Source organism: Macaca mulatta, chromosome 16 (genome assembly GCF_049350105.2).
Source record: "Macaca mulatta isolate MMU2019108-1 chromosome 16, T2T-MMU8v2.0, whole genome shotgun sequence".
NCBI lineage: Eukaryota > Metazoa > Chordata > Mammalia > Primates > Cercopithecidae > Macaca > Macaca mulatta.
In genome coordinates, this window is record NC_133421.1 from 21950440 (window position 1) to 21972661 (window position 22222).

Here is a 22222-nt window from a genome sequence, read left to right on the forward strand (position 1 = left end):
TGTTTTGTTTTGTTTTGTTTTGTTTTGAGATGGAGTCTCCCTCTATTATCAGGCTGGAGTGCAGTGGCACAACCTCAGCTCACTGCAACCTCTGCCTCCTGATATAAAATGGCATAGTATTTGCATATAACCCACGCACATCCTCCTGTGTAGTTTTTTGTTTGTTTGATATGGAGTCTCACTCTGTCCCCCAAGCTGCAGTGCAGTGGCACAATCTCGGCTCACTGTAACCTCTGCCTCCCGGGTTCAAGCGATTCTCCTGCCTCAGCCTCCCAAGTAGCTGGGAGTACAGGCCACTCTACGAAGCCTGGCTAATTTTTGTATTTTTAGTGGAGACAGGGTTTCACGATGTTGGCCAGGCTGGTCTCGAACTCCTGACCTAAGGTGATTTGCCCGCTTCGACTTCCCAAAGTATTGGGATTACAAGTGTGAGCCACCATGCCTGGCTCTCTCGTGTCCTTTAAATCATCTCTAGGTTACCTATAGTACCTCATACAATGTAAATGATGTGGAAATAGTTGTTATACTGTATTTTTATTTATATTATTTTTTATTGTAGAAATGTTATTTACTTATTTATTTATTTTATTATTATTATTTTTTTTGAGATGGAGTCTTGCTCTGTCGCCTAGGCTGGAGTGCAGTGGCGTGATCTCGGCTCACTGCAAGCTCTGCCTCCCGGGTTCACGCCATTCTCCTGCCTCAGCCTCCCGAGTAGCTGGGATTACAGGCGCCCGCCACCATGCCCAGCTAGTTTTTTTGTATTTTTAGTAGAGACGGGCTTTCACCATGTTAGCCAGGATGGTCTCAATCTCCTGACCTCGTGATCCACCCGCCACGGCCTTCCACAGTGCTGGGATTACAGGTGTGAGCCACTGCGCCCAGCCTGAAATGTTATTTTTTATTGTTATTGTTTTCAAAGGTTTTCCATCTGCCCTTGGTTGAATCAGAGAATGTGGAACTTGTGGATAAAGAGGGCCGACTTCGATAACTGAAATAATGATGTCACAAAGCAGCGCTTATGCCTACTAGGTATAATACTCTCTGGTATCTTCTCCTCTATTTCATTAGAATTTGTCTCTAAATTCATTTCCTGACTCATTACTGAGTCCTGACTTGTAGTTTGAAAACACAGGACCTCAGGACGTGTGAGGCCCTAGGACTGATGCAGGGCGGAGGGCGAACTGAGATCCAGGCCCGAGAGAGGCACCCCTGCTCCCGGCTCCTGTCCCACTCAGCCTAAGAACTGTGTCTAGGCCCACAGCTAAGGCCGCTCCGGCAGCTCCTGCAGCCATCCCTTCCACATGACCGATGCCTGGGCTCCAAACCCACCCTGCCTGCCATCCCCCAGCCACCTCAGCTGAGCCACCCAGCCCACCACATCCCCTACTCCCTAGGCCATCTGGCCTGGATTTCACACCCCAGTTCCAGGTCTCTATGTATTAGAATATAGCTTTGGCCACGTGTAATAGCAACACAAGACAAGAGAGCTTGAACAAGGCAGTTGTTTATTTCAGAGCCGCCTTGGGTGTAAGAAGTCTGAGCCAGAGAGGCAGCGTCAGTGCCCAGAACTCAGGCTGCCTCCATCATCCCTGCAGCATGGCCGGGTCTGCACGGTGTCCCTGCACACTGCCACCTCCAGCCACAGCCACCAGGAAGAGAGAAGGGGAAAGGGCAGGGAAGGTACCATCCTGCCCCTTAAAGGGTACGCACTTAAAAGGAACACAGGATACTTGTGCTCAAATCTTCACTGGTCAGAACTTAGTCACATGGCAACATCCAGCCATAAGAGACACTGAAAGTTACCTGGATTTTTTTTTTTTTAGATGAGGTCTTGCTCTGTCACCCAGGCTAGAGTGCAGTGGTACAATCACAGCTCACTGCAGCCTCAATCTCCAGGGCTCAAGTCATCCTTCTACCTCAGCCTCCCAAGTAGCTGGGACTGTAAGTGTGCACCACCATGCCTGGCTAATTTTTCAAATTCTTTGTAGAGATGGGATCTTGCTATTTTGCCCAGGCTGGTGTCAAACCTCTGGGCTCAAGCAATCCTCCCACCTTGGCCTGTCAAAGTGCTGGGATTACAGGTATGAGCCACCATGCCCGGCCTTATTTTCATCTGTGAGCCACAGTAGTTTGTGGCACCCTAGGACCAAGGCTCTTTGGGACTGACACTTTTGCCTTACTTTTTTTTTTTTTTTTTTTTTGGAGACGGAGTCTCCCTCTGTCACCCAGGCTGGAGTGCAGTGGCACAATCTCGGCTCACTGCAACCTCTGCCTCCCGGGTTCAAGCAATTCTCCTGCCTCAGCCTTCTGAGTAGCTGGGATTACAGGCATGCACCACCATGCCTGGCTAAGTTTTTTTGTATTTTTAGTAGAGACAGGGTTTCACCATATTGGCCAGGCTGGTCTCGAACTCCTGACCTTGTGATCTGCCTGCCTCGGCCTCCCAAAGTGCTGGGATTACTAGGTGTGAGCCACCATGCCCAGCCTGCCTTGCTCTTATAAGTTCTTACCTAAGGGACCTGCATTTCATCTGTGGGGACAAGCGTGACTCTATTTTAAATACTAATCCACCACACAACTTCTGACTAACTCTGAGTCCAGGAATGCCTCCAAAATGTCTGGTTGACATATTGCTCTTTATGTAGACACACCTAGTCACTGTAAGATTCACCTTTCTTCCAAAACAACCCTGAATGTTGCTGCATACATCATAGGCTGTGATGCCCACAGCCACCTACACGCTCCTTCCAGAGCATTATGCTTCTTTTTTTTTTTTTTTTTTTGAGACGGAGTCTCGCTGTGTCTCCCAGGCTGGAGTGCAGTGGCGTGATCTCGGCTCACTGCAAGCTCCGCCTCCCGGGTTCACGCCATTCTCCCGCCTCAGCCTCCCAAGTAGCTGAGACTACAGGCGCCCGCCACCACGCCCGGCTAGTTTTTTGTATTTTTAGTAGAGACGGGGTTTCACCATGTTAGCCAGGATAGTCTCGATCTCTTGACCTCGTGATCCACCCGCCTCAGCCTCCCAAAGTGCTGGATTACAGGCTTGAGCCACCGCGCCCGGCCAGCATTATGCTTCTTACCCAAGATGTAAGTCCTGGATCTGGGGGATTGCAACGTGAGGATCAACCTGTCTTGTGGCCACCCAAGACCACGCTTCTGTCTGTAAATGCCGCTAATAAATCAGCCTATACCGACAACTGAATTTGTCTGCCCCATTCTTTGGTTTCTTGGCTCCTTTGGCATTTGGGGGCCACTTTGCACATAGAGCCCTTTTGGGGAACAGCCTCCTGCATGCTGGCCCCTGCTGGAGCCTGGCCTCCCGCTGACAACCCTTTCACACTGACCGCTTTCACACACAGGAGTAGTTTCCTGTGGCTGCCAAAGCAAATCAACACAAAGTGGGTGGCTTAAAACGACAGGACTTCAACAGGTCTTTTTGAGGGATATGAATCTACCCAAAATAGTCTACCCTCTGGCTCCCATAAATTCACATTCTTCCCATTTGCAATGTATAGTCACCCTATTCCAACACCCCTAAAAGTCTGAACCCATTCCATTATCAACTCCAATTACAAAATCTCATCTAAATACTGTCAACTCCAAAAGTCCCAAATTTCTTTCTTTCTTTCTTTCTTTTTTCTTTTTTTGAGATGAAGTTTCGCTCTTGTCGCCCAGGCTGGAGTGCAAAGGTGCGATCTTGGCTCACAGCAACCTCTGCCTCCCAGATTCAAGCAATTCTCCTGCCTCAGCCTCCTAAATAGCTGGGATTGCATGCACGCAACACCACGCCCAACTAATTTTGTACTTTTAGGAGGGACGAGGTTTCACCATTTTCTCCACATTGGTCAGGCTGGTCTCAAACTCCTGACCTCAGGTGATCCACCCGCCTCAGCCTCCCAAACTGCTGGGATTATAGGTGTGAGCCTCTGCACCTGGCTAAGGTCCCAAATCTCATCTTCTAAATCAGGCCCAGGTGAGGCTCTGGGTATGTGCCATCCCAGGTTCAAAATTCTTCCCCATCTGTTCACCTAGAAAACTAGAAAATAAGTTGCCTGCTTCTGAAATATAATGGTGGGACAGATATAGAATCAACATTCTCATTTCTAAAGGGATCAACTGGAAAGGATAAAGGAGCCATGTGTTCTAAGAAAGTCCAAAACCCAGCAGGGCAAATTTAATTCGGATTCAAGTCCTGACAATAATCTCTTGCGGCTTGATGCTTTGCTCTCTGGGCCAGCCATGGAGGTTACATTGGCCCTGGCTTCCGGGCTGCTTGCAGAGGCAGAAACCTGGCTGTCCCCACCAACCTCTGAGCTGCCATGGAGAAGCCATTCTTCCCTTTTCTTGAAGGATAACGCATGTTTGCAGCTAAGTAGCTCCATCAGCCCATTTCCTACTCATAGAATCTGAGAAGTCTGACAGCCTTCCTTGGTTTCACCCTGTCTCTGTCCCCTTCAATCCAAGCTGGCAGTATTTTTGGTGAGGTAACATTCTCCAAATCATTGTGGTCTCCTGTGCATGTCAAGAGGGATCCATTCCATTAAATAAAAGGGTCCTCCACAGGTCCTTCTTGGATAAACCTACTCCAATTCCTGACTTCTGCTAAGATGGCTGACTGGATCCATGAGTCACACATGCTGATTTTAATCTGCATCTGCTTAATCTCACCAGCGGAAGATGATCCAGTCACACTTTCTTGCCAGTGCCTGCCTTAGCATCTTTTGTAATGTGGATAGACTGAGAATTTTCCAGATCTTCAAGCTCTGGATTCTATTTGCTTAACAGCTCATGCCTCAATTTCTCTCTCTCCTATTGTCTTTTGCCACAAGCATCAAGAAGAAACCGGGATGCACCTTCCACACTTTGCTTGGAAATATACACAGCTAAATACCCAAGTTCATTTCTTACAAGTTTTGCTTTCCACCCAACAGCACAACACAACTCAGACAAGTTTCTACCACTTTATAACAAAGGTTGCTTTTCTGCCAGCATCCAATAACATGTCCATCATTTTATCCTAGGGCCTCACCAGAATCACCTTTAACATTCATATCCCAGGCTGCAGTAGCAACACTCTGTTCATGACAATATATGTATTCTCTAGAATGATGGAAACTTTCTCTACAGCTCTCCTCACTTATTCCAGAGCTCTCTCACCAGAATCACCTTTAATTTTTTTTTTTTTTTTTTTTTTTTTTTTTGAGACGGAGTCTCGCTGTGTCTCCCAGGCTGGAGTGCAGTGGCGTGATCTCGGCTCACTGCAAGCTCCGCCTCCCGGGTTCACGCCATTCTCCCGCCTCAGCCTCCCAAGTAGCTGAGACTACAGGCGCCCGCCACCACGCCCAGCTAGTTTTTTGTATTTTTTAGTAGAGACGGGGTTTCACCATGTTAGCCAGGATAGTCTCGATCTCCTGACCTCGTGATCCACCCGCCTCGGCCTCCCAAAGTGCTGGGATTACAGGCTTGAGCCACCGCGCCCGGCCATCACCTTTAATTTCTATGTTTCTAGCAACAATCTCTTCAAGACAATCTAGACTTTTTTTTTATCATGCACCTCAAAATTAAGCAGTAGAAACATATTCCGCCATAGTTATGGAGCTAAAAGTGTGAAACCAAGGTGTTAGCAGGGTTAGTTCCTACTGGAAGCTCTGAGGGAAACTGTTCCATGCTTCTCTTCTGGCTTCTGAAGGCTGCCATGCTCCTTGGTCCCCTCAGCTTGCAGCTGCATCACCCCAACCTCTGCCTCCATCTTCACATGGCCTTCCGTGCTGTGTCAGTCCATGAGCTTTTATGTCTCTGTTTTCTTTTCATTGTTTTTATTGTTGTTTTGAGATGGAATCTTGCTATGTTGCCCAGACTAGCCTTCAACTCCTGGCCTCAAGCAATTCTCCTGCCTCAGTCACCCAAGTAACCAGGACTACAGGCATGAGCCACTGCACCCAGCTTTGTTTTCTTTTCTTATGATGACATTAGGCCCAGTCTAATCTAGTATGACCTTAACTTGATTACATCTGCAGTGACCCTATTTCTAAATAAAGTCACATTGTGTATCTTTTTGGGAGACACAGTTCTACTCACTGCAGTGTAAAAAATCCCTATAAGCGAAATGTTCATTTTTATCTCACTGCTTGTTTTACTGAAGTGGTATATATTCAGAGGCATCAGTGTCAGAAGATAGGTTGCACTGAAAATAGCATAGCCCCCAAATGCATTTTGTCACCAAGAGTCACGAAGGAGGACTTCATGTTGAGAACCTATGGAGCAGGGAGTTTCAACAAATTCTTATAATTTTTTGCCTGGCCAAGCAGGCCAACAATGTCCAGTTACTCGATTTGATCGAAGCACATATTGAGCAATATTTCAGAGTCTGGAACTCAAGTTCTGGCATCAGATGGTGTGAGTTTAAATCCAAGATCCACTATGACCACATTCAAGTCACTTAGCTGTGCTGCTTTTCCCACTTTCCTAAGTGTCTATTGGGGATTATGATGGTATGTACCTACATGAGGCAGTTTCTGGGACTGACAAAGGCTCACGTAGGCTGAGACCTTATTGGGAGGCCATGGGAGAGTGCGCAGTATGGACAGTCAGGCTGGAGTGCCAGGTTCCATGCCAGGCTGTCAGCCTTGGTCCCACTACTGGTGAGAATGTTGGTGCTGATGCCACAGTCCCTGGAGCCTCTCTGCAGACACCAATAGACTCCCAGGTCTGCATTGCTGCCTGGAACAATCTCTCCCAACCTTTGCACCTTTAAAGCATCCTTCAGAATCCACGTCTCAGCTGGTGGTGGTGGTGGGGTCTCTGGTGGCTGAGCCCTGATCACATGCTGCATCCTAGAACACCAGGGTCCCCTTCACCACCCTGGTGAGTAGGAGACCTTGCCTCCCATCAATCCCCATACAGCAGAAGATTCCCCCAAATAAGAAGAATGTTTGGATATTGGCCAGCCAAAAAAGGAAAAAAAGTCCCTTATGCTATCTGTGACAGAAGGATATGATGACTGGATGATATACTGAAAGCACATTTAGCATGGTACACGGTACATAGCAAGGTATGACAAATGGGAGTCATTGTTATTATTTAGAACTAGACTAGGTACTAGGAGATACTAGGTGAATAAGACATTCCATTCCTGGCTCTCAGGGATTCACAGTCCATGAAGAAAGAACCATGCATGCCAGTAACTCTTACATAAGCTAGAACCTGACGTGTGCCATGCAGAAGCGAGTATAGAAAGCAGGAGATGGGGCCAGGTGTGGTGGCTCCCACTTGTAATTCCAGCACTTTGGGAGGCTGAGGCGGGTGGATCACTTGAGGTCAGGAGTTCAAGACCAGCCTGGCCAACATGGTGAAACTGCATCTCTACTAAAATTACAAAAACTAGCCGGGCCTGGTGGCGTAACCCTGTAATCCCAGCTACTTGGGAGGCTGAAGCATGAGAATCACTTGAACCCAGGAAGTAGAGGTTGCAGTCAGCTGAGATCATGCCACTGCACCCCAGCCTGGGCAACAGAGCGAGACACCATCTAAAAAAAAAAAAAAAGTGGGAGATGGGTGCAGAAGGGAGGGAATGCCCCATGCTGTCTCAGGGAGCCCGGGAATGCCTCACACAGACGGTATCTGCTTCCATCCACAACCTTTGCAAAGCGCATCCACACGGGAGACAGCACAAGGAAGACAGCGTAGCCCTTTGTAAATTAAAGAAAAATACTGGAGGTGGTTGAAATGCCAGTTGGCTTTGATTTCTGAGTATGAGCACTTGGTATAAACAGATTGCCCCGAGCTGGTTTCAATCCTAGAGATGAGGGCTTGCTTTTTTTCTTTTTTCCACTTGTCTTCTGAAATGTTGTCAGCTGATTCCGAGACATCAGCTGGCAACTTTTTTTTTTTTTTTTTTGAGGCGGAGTCTCACTTTGTCACCCAAGCTGGAGTGCAGTGGGGGTAATCTTGGTTCACTGCAACCTCTGCCTCCTGGGTTCAAGCGATTGTCTGGGATTACAGGTATGCGCCACCACGCCCGGCTAATTTTTATATTTTTAGTAGAGATGAGTTTTCACCATGTTGGCCAGGCTGGTCTCAAACTGATGACCTCAGGTGATCCGTCTGCCTCGTCCTCTCAAAGTGCTGGGATTATAGGCGTGAGTCACCACGCCCAGTCTCAGCTGGTGACATTTTGATTTTTTATGTTTGATTGTTTATTCTTAATAAACAAGGCTTACTGAAATCTAACTGATGGCTTCAGGTGGTTAAGAAAAAAAAAAAAAGAAGGAAATTTACAATGCAAAAATAATTCTGTATGCCCTTCTCTCTCCTGCTGTCTCATCTGTCCTGCCTCCTCCCCTACTGACCATAGGGGGATCCTGGGTATATTCGGGGGTAGAAGAAAGCCTGTTGTTTTGGTGTGTAAGGAACTGAGACCTGGGGTCCCCACTCTTGCATGGTGAACATCCCTCTCCTCACTATGATGCAGTTCTTATAAACAGCAAAGTCTTGCTTTTGAATTATGAGTCTGTAGCCTTTTTTTCCCCCACAACCTTGAGCCTCTGCCAACCTTGTTAAAACTCAAGGATTCTTTTATTACAACATTAAGAGTTAAAGGGGAGAATGGATATGGCCTACGACCAGCCTTTTCTGCCACTATTCCACTTGTCAAGGACATGTTAGTTCCCATTTGAAATCTTTCTGCATCACACAACATTTCATCCTCAGGCCCATATGGTCTGTGGGTGGGCCTTGTTCAGCTCCAACAAATGAAAGAAGATTAATTAACAGAAGGAGCTGCAGCTGGGCCTGGAGGCAGTGGCTGTACAGCAGCAGTGAGAGCCAAGCTGTGACGGACACATGCTGTTCCCTGACTCAAGGCTGCCGAGTTCCCTCCAGCGAGGCTGCTGACCTGTTTTTCTATTAGGAACAACCAGCAAATGCGATAATGAGGAAAATGTACACTGGCTCCTGTAAAGTTTAGTGAAGCCTGAAAGAAGTGCAGGAGGCCACGGAGATGCGCGAGGAAGAACATTCCAGGCAGAAGGAGCAGCAAGGACAAAAGTCCCTAGGCAAGAATGGGTGGGCAAGCCTGAGATCCAACATGGCAGAGAGCAAGCCGGAAGTGCTGCGCGGGGATCCTAAGGGGCGCTGAACAGGACAAACTCAGTTTTGTCTCTCAAACTCCCGCAATCAGGTAAGTCATCGGCCTCGCGTAAGATGTATGTTTTCCCCACCAATCTCCATTCTGAGGACTGGAGTAGAAACTCCCTATCCTCTCATGAAATGTTGAGTATCAGGGAATAAGTGTGTGCTAAAAAGGGTTACCTCAGTGGAACTGGGTTGCTCAAATCCTGAGCATTTCAAAGGAAGGACTGGCCCCTGACCAGCTCTGGGGAGATAACTTCTGGCCCTTTGGAATATGCCTGAGGAGAACACCTTTGTGACCTGAGACTTCAGCCCTGCCTACCCCTTATGCTAACGGTGTGGTTTATGGGGAAGACCTGTTTTTATTTGCTGGGAGCCCTGGGCCATGCTGTATCTGTTTGACTTCTGGATGGGTGGGGAACTGGGGAATAAATGGCTAAGGACGGTCATGTCTATATGACAGGAGCTCCATGCCTATATGACTGACATCCATTAAAAATCACGGCACAGGCCGGGCGCGGTGGCTCAAGCCTGTAATCCCAGCACTTTGGGAGGCCGAGGCGGGTGGATCACGAGGTCAGGAGATCGAGACCATCCTGGCTAACATCATGAAACCCCGTCTCTACTAAAAATACAAAAAACTAGCCGGGCGTGGTGGCGGGCGCCTGTAGTCCCAGCTACTCGGAGGCTGAGGCGGGAGAATGGCGTGAACCCGGGAGGTGGAGCTTGCAGTGAGCCGATATCGCGCCACTGCACTCCAGCCTGGGCGACAGAGCGAGACTCCGTCTCAAAAAAAAAAAAAAATCACGGCACAGGCCGGGCGCGGTGGCTCAAGCCTGTAATCCCAGCACTTTGGGAGGCCGAGACAGGCGGATCACGAGGTCAGGAGATCGAGACCATCCTGGCTAACACGGTGAAACCCCGTCTCTACTAAAATACAAAAAAAAATTAGCCGGGCGAGGTGGCGGGCGCCTGTACTCCCAGCTACTCGGGAGGCTGAGGCAGGAGAATGGCGTGAACCCGGGAGGCGGGGCTTGCAGTGAGCTGAGATCCGGCCACTGCAGTCCAGCCTGGGCAACAGAGCGAGACTCTGTCTCAAAAAAAAAAAAAAAAAAAAAAAAATCACGGCACCAAGACTTGGGTAAGCTTTCCTGGTTGACAGTAATTGGTGTGCACTGTCACACGTTGTTGCTGGGAGGATTAAGTGTTGTCCCTGTGACTCTGCAGAGAACGCCTGGAAGTTCACTCCCGGTTTCTCCTGAACTCTGCCCTATTGTCCTTTTTTTCTACACTGATTTTAATCTGTATTCTTTTTATCCCCAAGTTCTGGCAAGTCTTTGATGTATTCTTTTCCCGTAATAAACTGTAACTGTGAACATAACAGTTTTTCCAAGTTCTGTGAGCCCTTCTAGCGAATCATGAAACCTGAGAGTGGCCTGGGGGCCCCACAGCAAAGTTGAATTCATCCCATCTATTTTTCCATCATCTTGCTACTCTACCTAGGTGCCAAAGCCCTAGCAGGAAGAGTCTGATTGGCTAACTTGAGTCACCCAGCCCATCTTGGCCAGGGGAGGGGAGGCACCTTGACAAGCAGGCCCCACACAGCTGCACTGAGCGGGAAGGAGGATGCCCAGAATTACTCGTATCAGAAAGAGAGAGTTGAGGCCAGTGTGGTAACTTACACCTGTAATCCCAGTGCTTTGAGATGCAAGAGGATTGCTTGAGCCCGGGAGGTTGAGGTGGCAGTGAGCTGTGATCACTCTTCTAATCTCCAGCCTGGGTGACAAGACCCTGCCTCAAAAAAACAAAACAAAACAAAACAAAACAAGAGAGTTGGGAGCTGGGATGCTAGTTAGGACAAATAGCTAATATACGCACCAGGCAGGGAAATGGGAGTCCAGGCTAGCAGAAAGAATTTGGAGTCTTGAGGAGATAGTGACCAAAAAGCCATGTAGTATCTGGGTTTGTGTCCATCCAACTGTTGGCATCAAGAAATCACAACAGATGATGGAGGGTGCCAGCTGCAGGATGCAGCAGAATGTCAGAGATCCAGATATTTTTGTTGTGAGTTGAAGTGTGTCCACCCCCACCAAAATATGTTAAAGTCCTAACTTCTGGTACTTATTTGAAAATAGGGTCTTTGCAGATGTAAACAGGTTAAGATGAGGTCACACGGGATTAGGATGGGCCCTAAATCCGTTGGCTGATTCCTCACAAAGGGAGAGATTTGATGACGAACAGGTGCACAGAAAGAAGGCCATGTAAAGACGGAGGCAGAGGTTGGGGTGAGTCAACCCAAGGAATGCCAAGGATTGCTGGCAGCTAGCGGAATCAGGAAGGGGCAACAGCAGATTCTTCACGGAGCTGTCAAAAGCATAACCCTGCCAAAATCTTGATTTCAAACATCTGGCCTCAAGGATAATGAGAGAATCAATTTCTGTTGTTTTAAGCCACCAAGTTTGTGGCAATTTATTATGGAAGCCCTAGGAACCGTTACAGATTTTGCCACTGGAAAGGGAATGCTGCTTCTAAAAATATGGGTTGAATTGGCCACGTGGATGGCCAGTGCTGTAGAGAAATGATTGAAATGTCCACTCCTGTATCTACCAATCCTTTAAATTTCTTTCCCTGAATAGTTATTTCGCAGGTAGGACGTTTATCAGTAATTTGATTTACCCAGTAAGCTGCTCTGTCTTGTTTATCTGTGCTTCCAAATCCTCCTGTTCCTTTAATTTCACTTTTCCCCATTCCCACATATGGCACAATCAGGAGCTGTGCTATGCGCTCTCCTGGCTCTGCTTTCCAGGGAACGGAAGTAGACACAACAATTTGAATTTTCCCATTGTAATCTGAATCAGTGACTCCTGTATGTATTTGCACTTCATTTAAATTTAAACTAGACCTACCTAGAAGTAATCTTACCGTCCCTGTTGGCAAGGGTGCACAGACTCCTGTTGGCGCTTTTTGCAGGGTTCTCCAGGCAGAAGGCTCACAGCTTTTGTGCATCGTAAATCTACTGCAGCACTACTGCCTGTGGCGGGGGACAGGCATTGTACAGGGGTAAGGGAATGGCCTGAGCCGGAAATGCCCCAGTTTAGAACAGGGCCCAGGACGGGCCCCTCATGGCATTTCCCAAAATCGGGTTCCCATCTTTATCAAACTTAGAGTGACATTGATTAGCCCAATTTTTTTCCTTTTTTACATTTTGGACATATTTCAGGCTCAGCAGGTTTCTTTTCTCCCCCCATGTGGCAGCCTGACTCGCTGATTCTTCCTACATTCTTTTTTTTTTTTTTTTTTTTTTTTTTGAGACGGAGTCTCGCTGTGTCTCCCAGGCTGGAGTGCAGTGGTGTGATCTCGGCTCACTGCAAGCTCTGCCTCCCGGGTTCACGCCATTCTCTCGCCTCAGCCTCCCAAGTAGCTGGAACTACAGGCGCCCGCCACCACGCCCGGCTAGTTTTTTGTATTTTTAGTAGAGACGGGGTTTCACCATGTTAGCCAGGATGGTCTCGATCTCCTGACCTCGTGATCCACCCGCCTCGGCCTCCCAAAGTGCTGGGATTACAGGCTTGAGCCACCACGCCCGGCCTCCTACATTCTTTTTTAATATGAACATGCTTCCCACAGTTAAAACAAGCTCCAGGAATTGGAGTATTTCCTTTACCCACTTTCAGTCCTGCCATGGCTTGCACCAACCAAGTAGCTTTATGCAGATTACCTCCGATACTGTCACAGGCCTTAATATAATCAACTAAATGTGCTTTCCCTCTAATAGGTCTCAGAGCGACTTGGCACTCAGGATTGTCATTGTCGAAAGCTAGTAACCACAACAGTGTATCCTGAGCAGCAGAATATGCAATCACCTTTCTAAGAGACTCCTTTAACCGAACTATAAAATCTGCATATGGTTCTTTTGGTCCCTGTTTTATAGCACTAAAGGAAGGGCATTGTTCTCCTCCTGAAGTGATTTTTTCCCAAGCTCTAATGCACACTCCTCTAAGTTGCTCTATGGTATCATCCTGCATGACCACTTGTGTGTCTGGAGCTGCACGCCCCGGCCATAGCGAATAATAACTGACGATTAAAAACGCCTGAGCTCTATTCATTTCCACCTTCTACCTCCTCCCTAGATTTACCTTTTTCCCTGTATTAATACCTCATAAAAGATGGCGCTCTTCCTGCTTCTTCTTCACCCATTTTTCCCGCGCCCATGAAAATTACTGACAGCGCAGGTGCAACATGACGTTCGACCAGAGAAACCAATACCTATCTGGCCACGCCTCCACTATGAGATCATTTTCGCCTTGGCCCAACCCCTTCCCCTCCAAGTGTATATAAGGCACTGCATTACCGCCATTAAACGAGACTTGATCAGAGCACTGTCTTGTCTCCATTTCTCGTATCTCTTGTTCCCCAAATTCCCACCCCCTCCTCCAGGGCCTGCTTTGACTATCCCGCGGGCCGGGATACTTGTGCATCGAAACCAGCCCAGCCACTGACCCCCAAAAGTTGGTCTGCAGTTAGAGTAATTTGAGGTTGGGCCTGGGTGTTGCGAGCAGCCGGAATGGAAGCTTCATCTGCCCACCAAGTTTTAAATGGTAAGAACTGAGCAGGAGTCAGGCAAGCTTGAGTAAAAGCATCCTAGTCAGTAGGAATCATCTGACTGGAGAAAGCAACATTCTTTCACTGCTTTACAAAAGCAGTTAACTGCGTTACAAAAGGAGAACCTGGTCCATGTTGATTAATAGCTGAACCTGGTCCATGTTGATTAATAGCTGGTTTAAATTATTTAAGTATTTCAAAAGGAAAAGGCTCAAATGTAGCTATAATATTCCCCTGTTGATCAGGTGGGTGTATTCTAACAGGAAACTGCCATGCATTCATATCACCCTCTCGTCTAGCTTGCTGGATTCCTGCTTGAATAGAACTGACAGCGGTCGCTTGATGCGCTGCTTCAACAGTCACTGGGGCAGCTACTTTTTGTCCAGTGTCCTCTGGAAAAGAAAGATCCAGAGGGTCAGGCCACTCTTTTTCTTCAAAATAATGAGGGAGTGCAGAGGGGTAGTGACAAACCTCTCCTTCCTTTGCTGCTTTAGCTGGCAAACAAACCTGCTGTGTCACCTCTTCTGTTACTTCGTTATACTCTCCTTCCTCTGATTCCTCCTCCTCGTCATCTGTGTGGAAAGGCTCTAAGGTGGAACAAACCAGAACACTGACCAGGTAGTTATAGGAATATCCTCAGCACCATCCTTATATGCCTTTTTCAGTGCGCTGCCTACCTTTTCCCAGACCTCTACATTCATAGTTCCTTGGTCCAGAAACCAGGGGCAATATTTCTCCACCACACTAAAAACCTGCATAAGTCGGCTAGTGCTAACCTTCACTCCTCCTTTTCTGAGGAGCTGCTGAAGCAGACTCACATAAGCCTCGTGCCTGCTCGACCCTCGTCCCATTGTTACCCGGATGCTTCCGAGCTCGCCTTCTTACTCACCACGGGGATTGCTTAAGAGTCCTCGGGTGCTCTCCAGTGTAGTTCCACGTTCTCCAACTGTCGCTCCGGCGACCCTTCAACCCAGGTTTGAGCCCCACGTATGGGCGCCACTTGCCAAGACCAGCTCAGTCGTGGAGACCTCAACCCAGTGGCACTAGAGGAATGAAGACAAAGACACAGAAATAGAGTACAGAGTGGGATCGGGGGCTGACGGCCTTCAGAGCTGAGAGCCACGAACAGAGTTTGACCCACATATTTGTTGACAGCAAGCCAGTGACAATCATTGTTTCTATAGGTTATAGATTAGCTAAAAGCATTCCTTACAGGAAACAAAGGGACAGGCTCTGGCTTGTTATCTGCAGCAGGAACATGTCCTTAAGGCACAGATCGCTCATGCTATTGTTTGTGGTTTAGGAACGCCTTGAGTGGTTTTCTGCCCTGGGTGGGCCAGGTGTTCCTTGCCCTCATTCCAGGAAACCAACAACTTCCAGCATGGGTGTCATAGCCATCACAAGCATGTCACAGTGCTTCAGAGATTTTGTTTAGGGGCAGTTTCTCATGGTCTATTTATGGTCAGATTTGGGGGGCCTGTTCCCAGCAACTTTTTTCACAGAAATATAAAAAATGATGGTAAAATTCATATGGAACTAGGCCAGGCACAGTGGCTCATGCCTGTAATCCCAGCACTTTGGGAGGCCGAGGCGGATGGATCACCTGAGGTCAGGAATTTGAGACCAGCCAGGCCAACATGGTGAAACCCCATCTCTATAAAAATACAAAAAATTAGGCATGGTGGTGGGTGCCTATAGTCCCAGCTACTTGGGAGGTTGAGGCAGGCGAATCTCTTGAACCCAAGAGGCAGAGTGCAACTATTGCAGTGAGCCAAGATTGTGCCATTGCACTCCAGTCTGGGCAACAAGAGCGAAACTCCATCTTGAAAAGAAAAATTCATATGGAAACACAAAATAATGCTGCATGTTCAAAACAATCTTGAGCAACAAAAACAAAGCTGGAGGCATCACACTACTTGGCTTCAAAATATACTACAAAGCTTAGTAATCTAAATAGCATGGTACTGGCATAAAAACAGATAGACCAATGGAAAGGATTAGAAAGCCTAGAAATAAATTAATGCAGTTATAACCAGCTGATTTTTGGTGAAGGTACCAAGAACACACAGTGGAGAAAGGACATCTCTTCAACAAATGGTGTGGGGAAAACTGGATGTCCACACACAAAAGAATAAAATTAGACCTTTATTTCACTCCATATACAAAAATCAAAATGGATTAAAGACTTAAATATATCTGAAACTGTATAACTCCTAGAAGAAAACAGAGGGGGAAAGCTCCATGAACTCCGCTGGTCTAGGCAATAACTTTTTGGTTATGACCCCAAAAGCATAGGCAACTAAAGCAAAAGATGTAGATGAGATTACATGAAACTGAAACACTTCCGCACAGCAAAGGAAACAATCAACAGAGTGAAGTGACAACCTGTAGAGTAGAGAAAATATTTTCAAACTGTACATCTGATAATGGGTGAATATCCCAAATATGTAAAGAACCCTACTTGATAGCAAGAAAACAACTCAATTAAAAAATAGGGGAAGGATATGAATAGACACTTCTCAAAGAAGACATACAAATGACCAATGGGTAAATGAAAAAAAAAATTCTCATCATTAATCATAGGAAAATACATATTAAAATAACAATGAGCTATCACCTCACATTTGTTAGAATGGCTATTATCAGAAAGACAAGGGGTAACAGGTGTTGACAAGGATGTGGAGAAAAGAGAATCATTTTCCCTTTTGTTGGTGGGAATGTAAATTAGTACAGGGTTATGGAAAACAGTATGAAGGTTCCTCAAAAAACTAAAAATCAACGTATGACCCAGCAATTCCACTACTGGGTATGAGGCAGGGGAATGGGGTCTGGAGACAGGGAACCTAAGGTGGATAAGCACAGACATCCTACAGCTGAATCAAAAGGAAAATCCTACCTCTCCATACCAAAGTAACAGAAGAATCCGAGGCTACTCCGTTTGCATTACCTTGTGGATGAAAAATGGAAAGTACCTCTGATTGGTCGCCTCCCACAACCAATCAGACTGGTCATGGGCCTAGTCTTCATATGCACAGGGGTGTAACTTTGTGACTTCACCTCAGCCTCTGATTGGTCGCCTTCTCCAGACAATCAGACTGGTCCGTGGGCCATTCCTTCATTTACAGAGGGTGTAACCAGGTAACCAATGGGAAACCTCTAGAAGGTATTTAAACCCCAGAAAATTATGTAACCAGTGCTCTTGAGCCGCTTGCTCAAGCCTGCTCTCAACTCTGTGGAGTGTACTTTCAATAAATCTGTGCCTTCGTTGCTTCATTCTTTCATTGCTTTATTTGTGCGTTTTGACCCAGTGTTATTCAAAAGGTCAAGAACCTAGATGACTTGTAGTCAAGACCCTTGACTGGTAACGTTAGTCCTTTTACACACGTTTTTGCATACTCCCCCGATCCCTGCGTGGCTTGCCAAATTATTTTCTTAATAGAGCTTTTGATGTGCAGTTTTAATGTAGTAAAGTTTACCAGAACTAACTTTATTATTATTTTCTGACCTAAGAAACTTTTGTCTACCACCCCCACACCCCGCTCCCACCAATTCCTGAAGGCATAATCCTGTTTTCACCCTTTTATGTTTAGGTCTATGATTCATCTTGACTGAATTTTGAATTTTGTATGATATGACTTAGAGACTAACATTCATTTATTACCCCATAATGACATATAGTAATTGCAGAGCCATGTATTGAAAAGACCTTCTTTTTTTTGAGACAGAGTTTCACTCTTGTTGCCCAGGCTGGAGTGCAATGCCGCGATCTTGGCTCACTGCAACCTCTACCTTCCAGTTTCAAGTGATTTTCCTGCTTCAGTCTCCTGAGTAGCTGGGATTACAGGTGCCTGCCACCACACCTGGCTAATTTTTGTATTTTTGGTAGTGACAGGGTTTCACCACGTTGGCCAGGCTTGTCTCAAACTCCTGACCTTGTGATCCACCCGCCTTGGCCTCCCAAAGTGCTGGGATTACAGGAGTGAGCCACCGCACCCAGCATTTTTTTTTTTCTTTTTAAAATTGAGACGGGGTTGCCCAGGCTGGAGTGCAGTGGCTCGATCACAGCTTACTGCAGCCTCAATCTCCCAGGCTCAAGCTATCCTCCAGCCACAGCAGGGACTACCAGTGCATGCCACCATGCCCAGCTAATTTTTGTACATATTTTTTGGTAGAGACAGGGTCTCACTATGTTGCCCAGGCTGGAATCAAGCTCCTAGGCTCAAGTGATCCTCTCACCTCAGCCTCCAAAAGTACTGGGGTTAGAGGCATGAGCTACCACGCCTGGCTGACTTTACTTTCTTCATTGGATTGCTTTGGGCCTTTGTCAAAAATTAAATAATATAAATATGGATTTATGTATTGGCTTTCTATTCTGTTCCATTGATCTGTTTATCTTTTTACCAGTACCATACTGGCTTGATTACTGTAGTTTTACAGTAAGCACTTTTTTGTTTTTTTAGAGACAGGGTTTCACTCTGTCATCCAGGCTTGAGTGCAGTGGTGTAGTCATAGCTCACTGCAGGCTTGACACCCCCTCCCCGGTTCAAGCAATTCTCCTGTCTCAGCTTCCTGGGTAGCTGGGACTACAGTCATGCACCATCACACCAGCTTTTTTTTTTTTTTTTTCCTTTTTTCTTTTTTTTTTTTCGGTTGTTGTAGAGATAGGGCCTCCCTATGTTCCCCAGGCTGGTCTCAAACTCCTGGACTCAAGCCATCCTCCCACCTCAGTCTCCCAAAGTGCTGGAATTACAGGCATGAGCCTCCATGCCTGGCCTTGATACTCTATTTTTTCCTAAAGTTCTGGTTTTCATCTAGTATTCTTTCCCCTTGGCTGAAGAATTTCTTTTAGGCCTTTTACAGTGCAGGTATACTACTGATGAATTGTTTTAATTTTTTAAAGTATAATTTTAATTTTTTATAGTATAATTTTCAATTTTTTTAATCTGTAAATCTATTTTTCTATTTTTGAGATGGAGTCTCACTCTGTCGCCCAGGCTGGAGTGCAGTGGGGTGATCTCAGCTCACTGCAACCTCTTCCTCCTGGATTCAAGTGATTATCCTGCCTCAGCCTCCTGAATAGCTGGGACTACAGGTATGCACCACCACACCTGGCTAATTTTTGTATTTTTAGTAGAGATGGAGTTTCACCATGTTGACCAGGCTGATTGAACTCGTGACCTCAGGTGTTCAGCCTGCCTCAGCCTCCCAAAGTCCTGGGATTACAGGCGTGAACCACCACACCCAGCCTGTACATTTATTAAATGTTCATTCTTTTTTTTTTTTTTTTTTTTTTTTTGAGACGGAGTCTTTGCTCTGTCACCCAGGCTGGGGTGCAGTGGCGCAAACTCGGCTCACTACAAGCTCCACCTCCTGGGTTTACGCCATTCTCCAACCTCAGCCTCCCGAGTAGCTGGGACTACAGGCGCCCGCCACCTCGCCCGGCTAGTTTTTTTTGTACTTTTAGTAGAGACGGGGTTTCACCATGTTAGCCAGGATGGTCTCGATCTCCTGACCTTGTGATCCGCCCGTCTCGGCCTCCCAAAGTGCTGGGATTACAGGCGTGAGCCATAAATGTTCATTCTTGAAAAATTTTTTGGCTGGGTGCAGTGTCTCACACCTGTAATCCTAGCACTTTGGGAGGCCAAGGCAGGCGGATTGCCTGAGGTCAGGAGTTCGAGACCAGTCTGGCCAACATGGTGAAACCCCGTTTCTACTAAAAATACAAAAAAAAAGCCTCACCTGTAATCCCAGCTACTCAGGAGGCTGAGGCAGGGGAATTATTTGAACCAAGGAGGTGGAGGTTGCAGTGAGCCAAGGTCGCTCCACTGCACTCCAGCCTGAGAGACAGAGCGAGACTCCCTCTCAAAAAAAAAAAAAAAAAAAAAAATTCTTTTTTTGTTGGAAATAGAATCTGAGTCACAATTTTTTTCTTTTGGCACTTCAAAGATGTTTCAGTGTCTTCCAGGCCCCTCATTTCTGATGAGAAATTAGCAGCCATTCCAGGCTTTTCCTTCCATGTGTGATAAACTGCTTTCCTCTTGCTGCTGCTGGGAGACAATTTTCCACGATTCTCCGTTTCCTCACGTCTAGGCGTTAACAGCAAATTTCCTCAAATGTATTACATTCCGGGATAGTAAAAATAAAAGAATCTTTTTTTTTTTGAGATAAGTTCTCCCTCTGTCGCCCAGGCTAGAGTGCAGTGGCAAGATCTCGGCTCACTGCAACCTCTGCCTCCTGGATTCATGCGATTCTCCCGCCTCAGCCTCCTGAGTAGCTGATATTACAGGTACACGCCACCATAACCTGGCTAATTTTTGTATTTTTAGTAGAGATAGATTTTCACTATATTGGTCCGGCTGGTCTCAAACTCCCAACCTCAGGTGATTCGCCTGCCTCAGCCTCCCAAAGTGTTGGGATTACAGGCGTGAGCCACCATGCCTGGCCAGAGTTTCCACTCATTCGCTGCAGAAAGGTCCATTCAGGTAGGAACTTACTCTGCCACAACAGAACCAGAACCTCCATGAGTCTCCGCTAGTGGCGTTCACTCTGTTTTTTTCCTTCTTTGTAATTTATTTTTTAAAAACTGGGTGCCGGCCGGGCGCGGTGGCTCAAGCCTGTAATCCCAGCACTTTGGGAGGCCGAGACGGGCGGATCACGAGGTCAGGAGTTCGAGACCATCCTGGCTAACACGGTGAAACCCCGTCTCTACTAAAAAATACAAAAAACTAGCCGGGCGAGGTGGCGGGCGCCTGTAGTCCCGGCTACTCGGGAGGCTGAGGCAGGAGAATGGCGTAAAAACCCGGGAGGCAGAGCTTGCAGTGAGCTGAGATCCGGCCACTGCACTCCAGCCTGGGCGACACAGCGAGACTCCATCTCAAAAAAAAAAAAAAAACTGGGTGCCTTAGTCCTATAGGCGTTCCCCCTTTGTGTATTTTGCTGTTGCATCCCCATTGTGTCATTTTATCTTAAAAATATTTCACCATATTTGCTTCAGGTCTCTCTTTTTAAAGAAATAAAATCTTTTTTATTTTTTTTATTTTATGAGACGGAGTCTCGCAGTGTCTCCCAGACTGGAGTGCAGTGGCGCCATCTCGGCTCGGCTCACTGCAAGCTCCGCCTCCCGGGTTCACACCATTCTCCTGCCTCAGCCTCCCGAGTAGCTGGGACTACAGGTGCCCGCCACCACGCCTGCCTAATTTTTTGTATTTTTAGTAGAGACGAGGTTTCACCATGTTAGCCAGGATGGTCTCGATCTCCTGACCTCGTGATCCTCCCGTCTCGGCCTCCCAAAGTGCTGGGATTACAGGCGTGAGCCACCACGCCAGGCCTAAAGAAATAAAATCTTACCAACAGTCCTGTGTTCGTTCCTTTTGTGTGTTTACAGTGAGTGGATGTTCTATAATGTATATATCAGCCTGCTACTAATTGTTTCTATTATTTGTTCTTGTAAACAACAGCAGGTGAAATTGACCCGATCGCTTCCTTTGTGCAAACTGTAACCAAATACAAATTGCCCTCCAAGAATGTATTCTAATTTACCCTGGCAGGGTCCTTCCTCCCCGAAGATTTTTGCTATATAGTTATTTTTTAAAGTGTGTGTATTCATTTCTAAGGACTGCCATGACAAATTACCACAAATGGAGTATCTTGAAACAATATAAATCTGGCCAGGCGTGGTGTTGTGCACCTGTAATCCCAGCTATTTGGGAGGCTGAGGCATGAGAATCGTGAACCTGGGAGGTGGAGGTTGCAGTGAGCTGAGATGGCACCACTGCACTCCAACCTGGGTGACAGAGTGAAACAAACAAACAAACAAAAAACAGAAAGAGACAGATAGAAAAAGATAGAAAGGAAGAAAGGAAAAAGGAGGAAGGCAGGAAGGCAGGAAGGCAGGAAGGAAGGATATAAATCTCAGTTCTGAAAACTGGAAGCCTGAAATCGAGGTGTCCCAGGGTTGCTTTCTCTCCCCAGTTCTTGAGGCTGCCATGCCCCTTGGTGTCCCTGGCTTGTAGGTAGCTCTCACCCTGCCTCCCTCCATCTTCGTATGGCATTCTCCTTTGTCTCTGTGTCTCTAGGGCTGTTTTCTCCTCCAGCAAAGGCTGTTTTCTTATTTCATCCAAGCTGACTGTTTCTGCTGAGATGGTTGGTTGGATCCCAGTGTCGCAGGTCTCATCTCTACAACAATGTTTTGGCCACCACATCTTTGGTGTTTTATTATTCATATTTTGACTGGGTGCAGTGGCTCATGACTGTAATCCCAGCACTTTGGGAGGCCGAGGCAGGCAGATTGCTTGAGGCCAGGAGTTCAAGACCAGCCTGGGCAACCTGACGAAACCCTGTCTCTATAAAAAACAAAAAAACTAGCCAGAATATGGTGGTGCATACCTGTAGTCCCACCTACTTGGGAGGCTGAGGTGGGAGGATCTCTTGAGCCTGGAGGGTGGAAGCGGCAGTGAGTCAGGATTGCGCCACTGCACTCCGTGGAGCC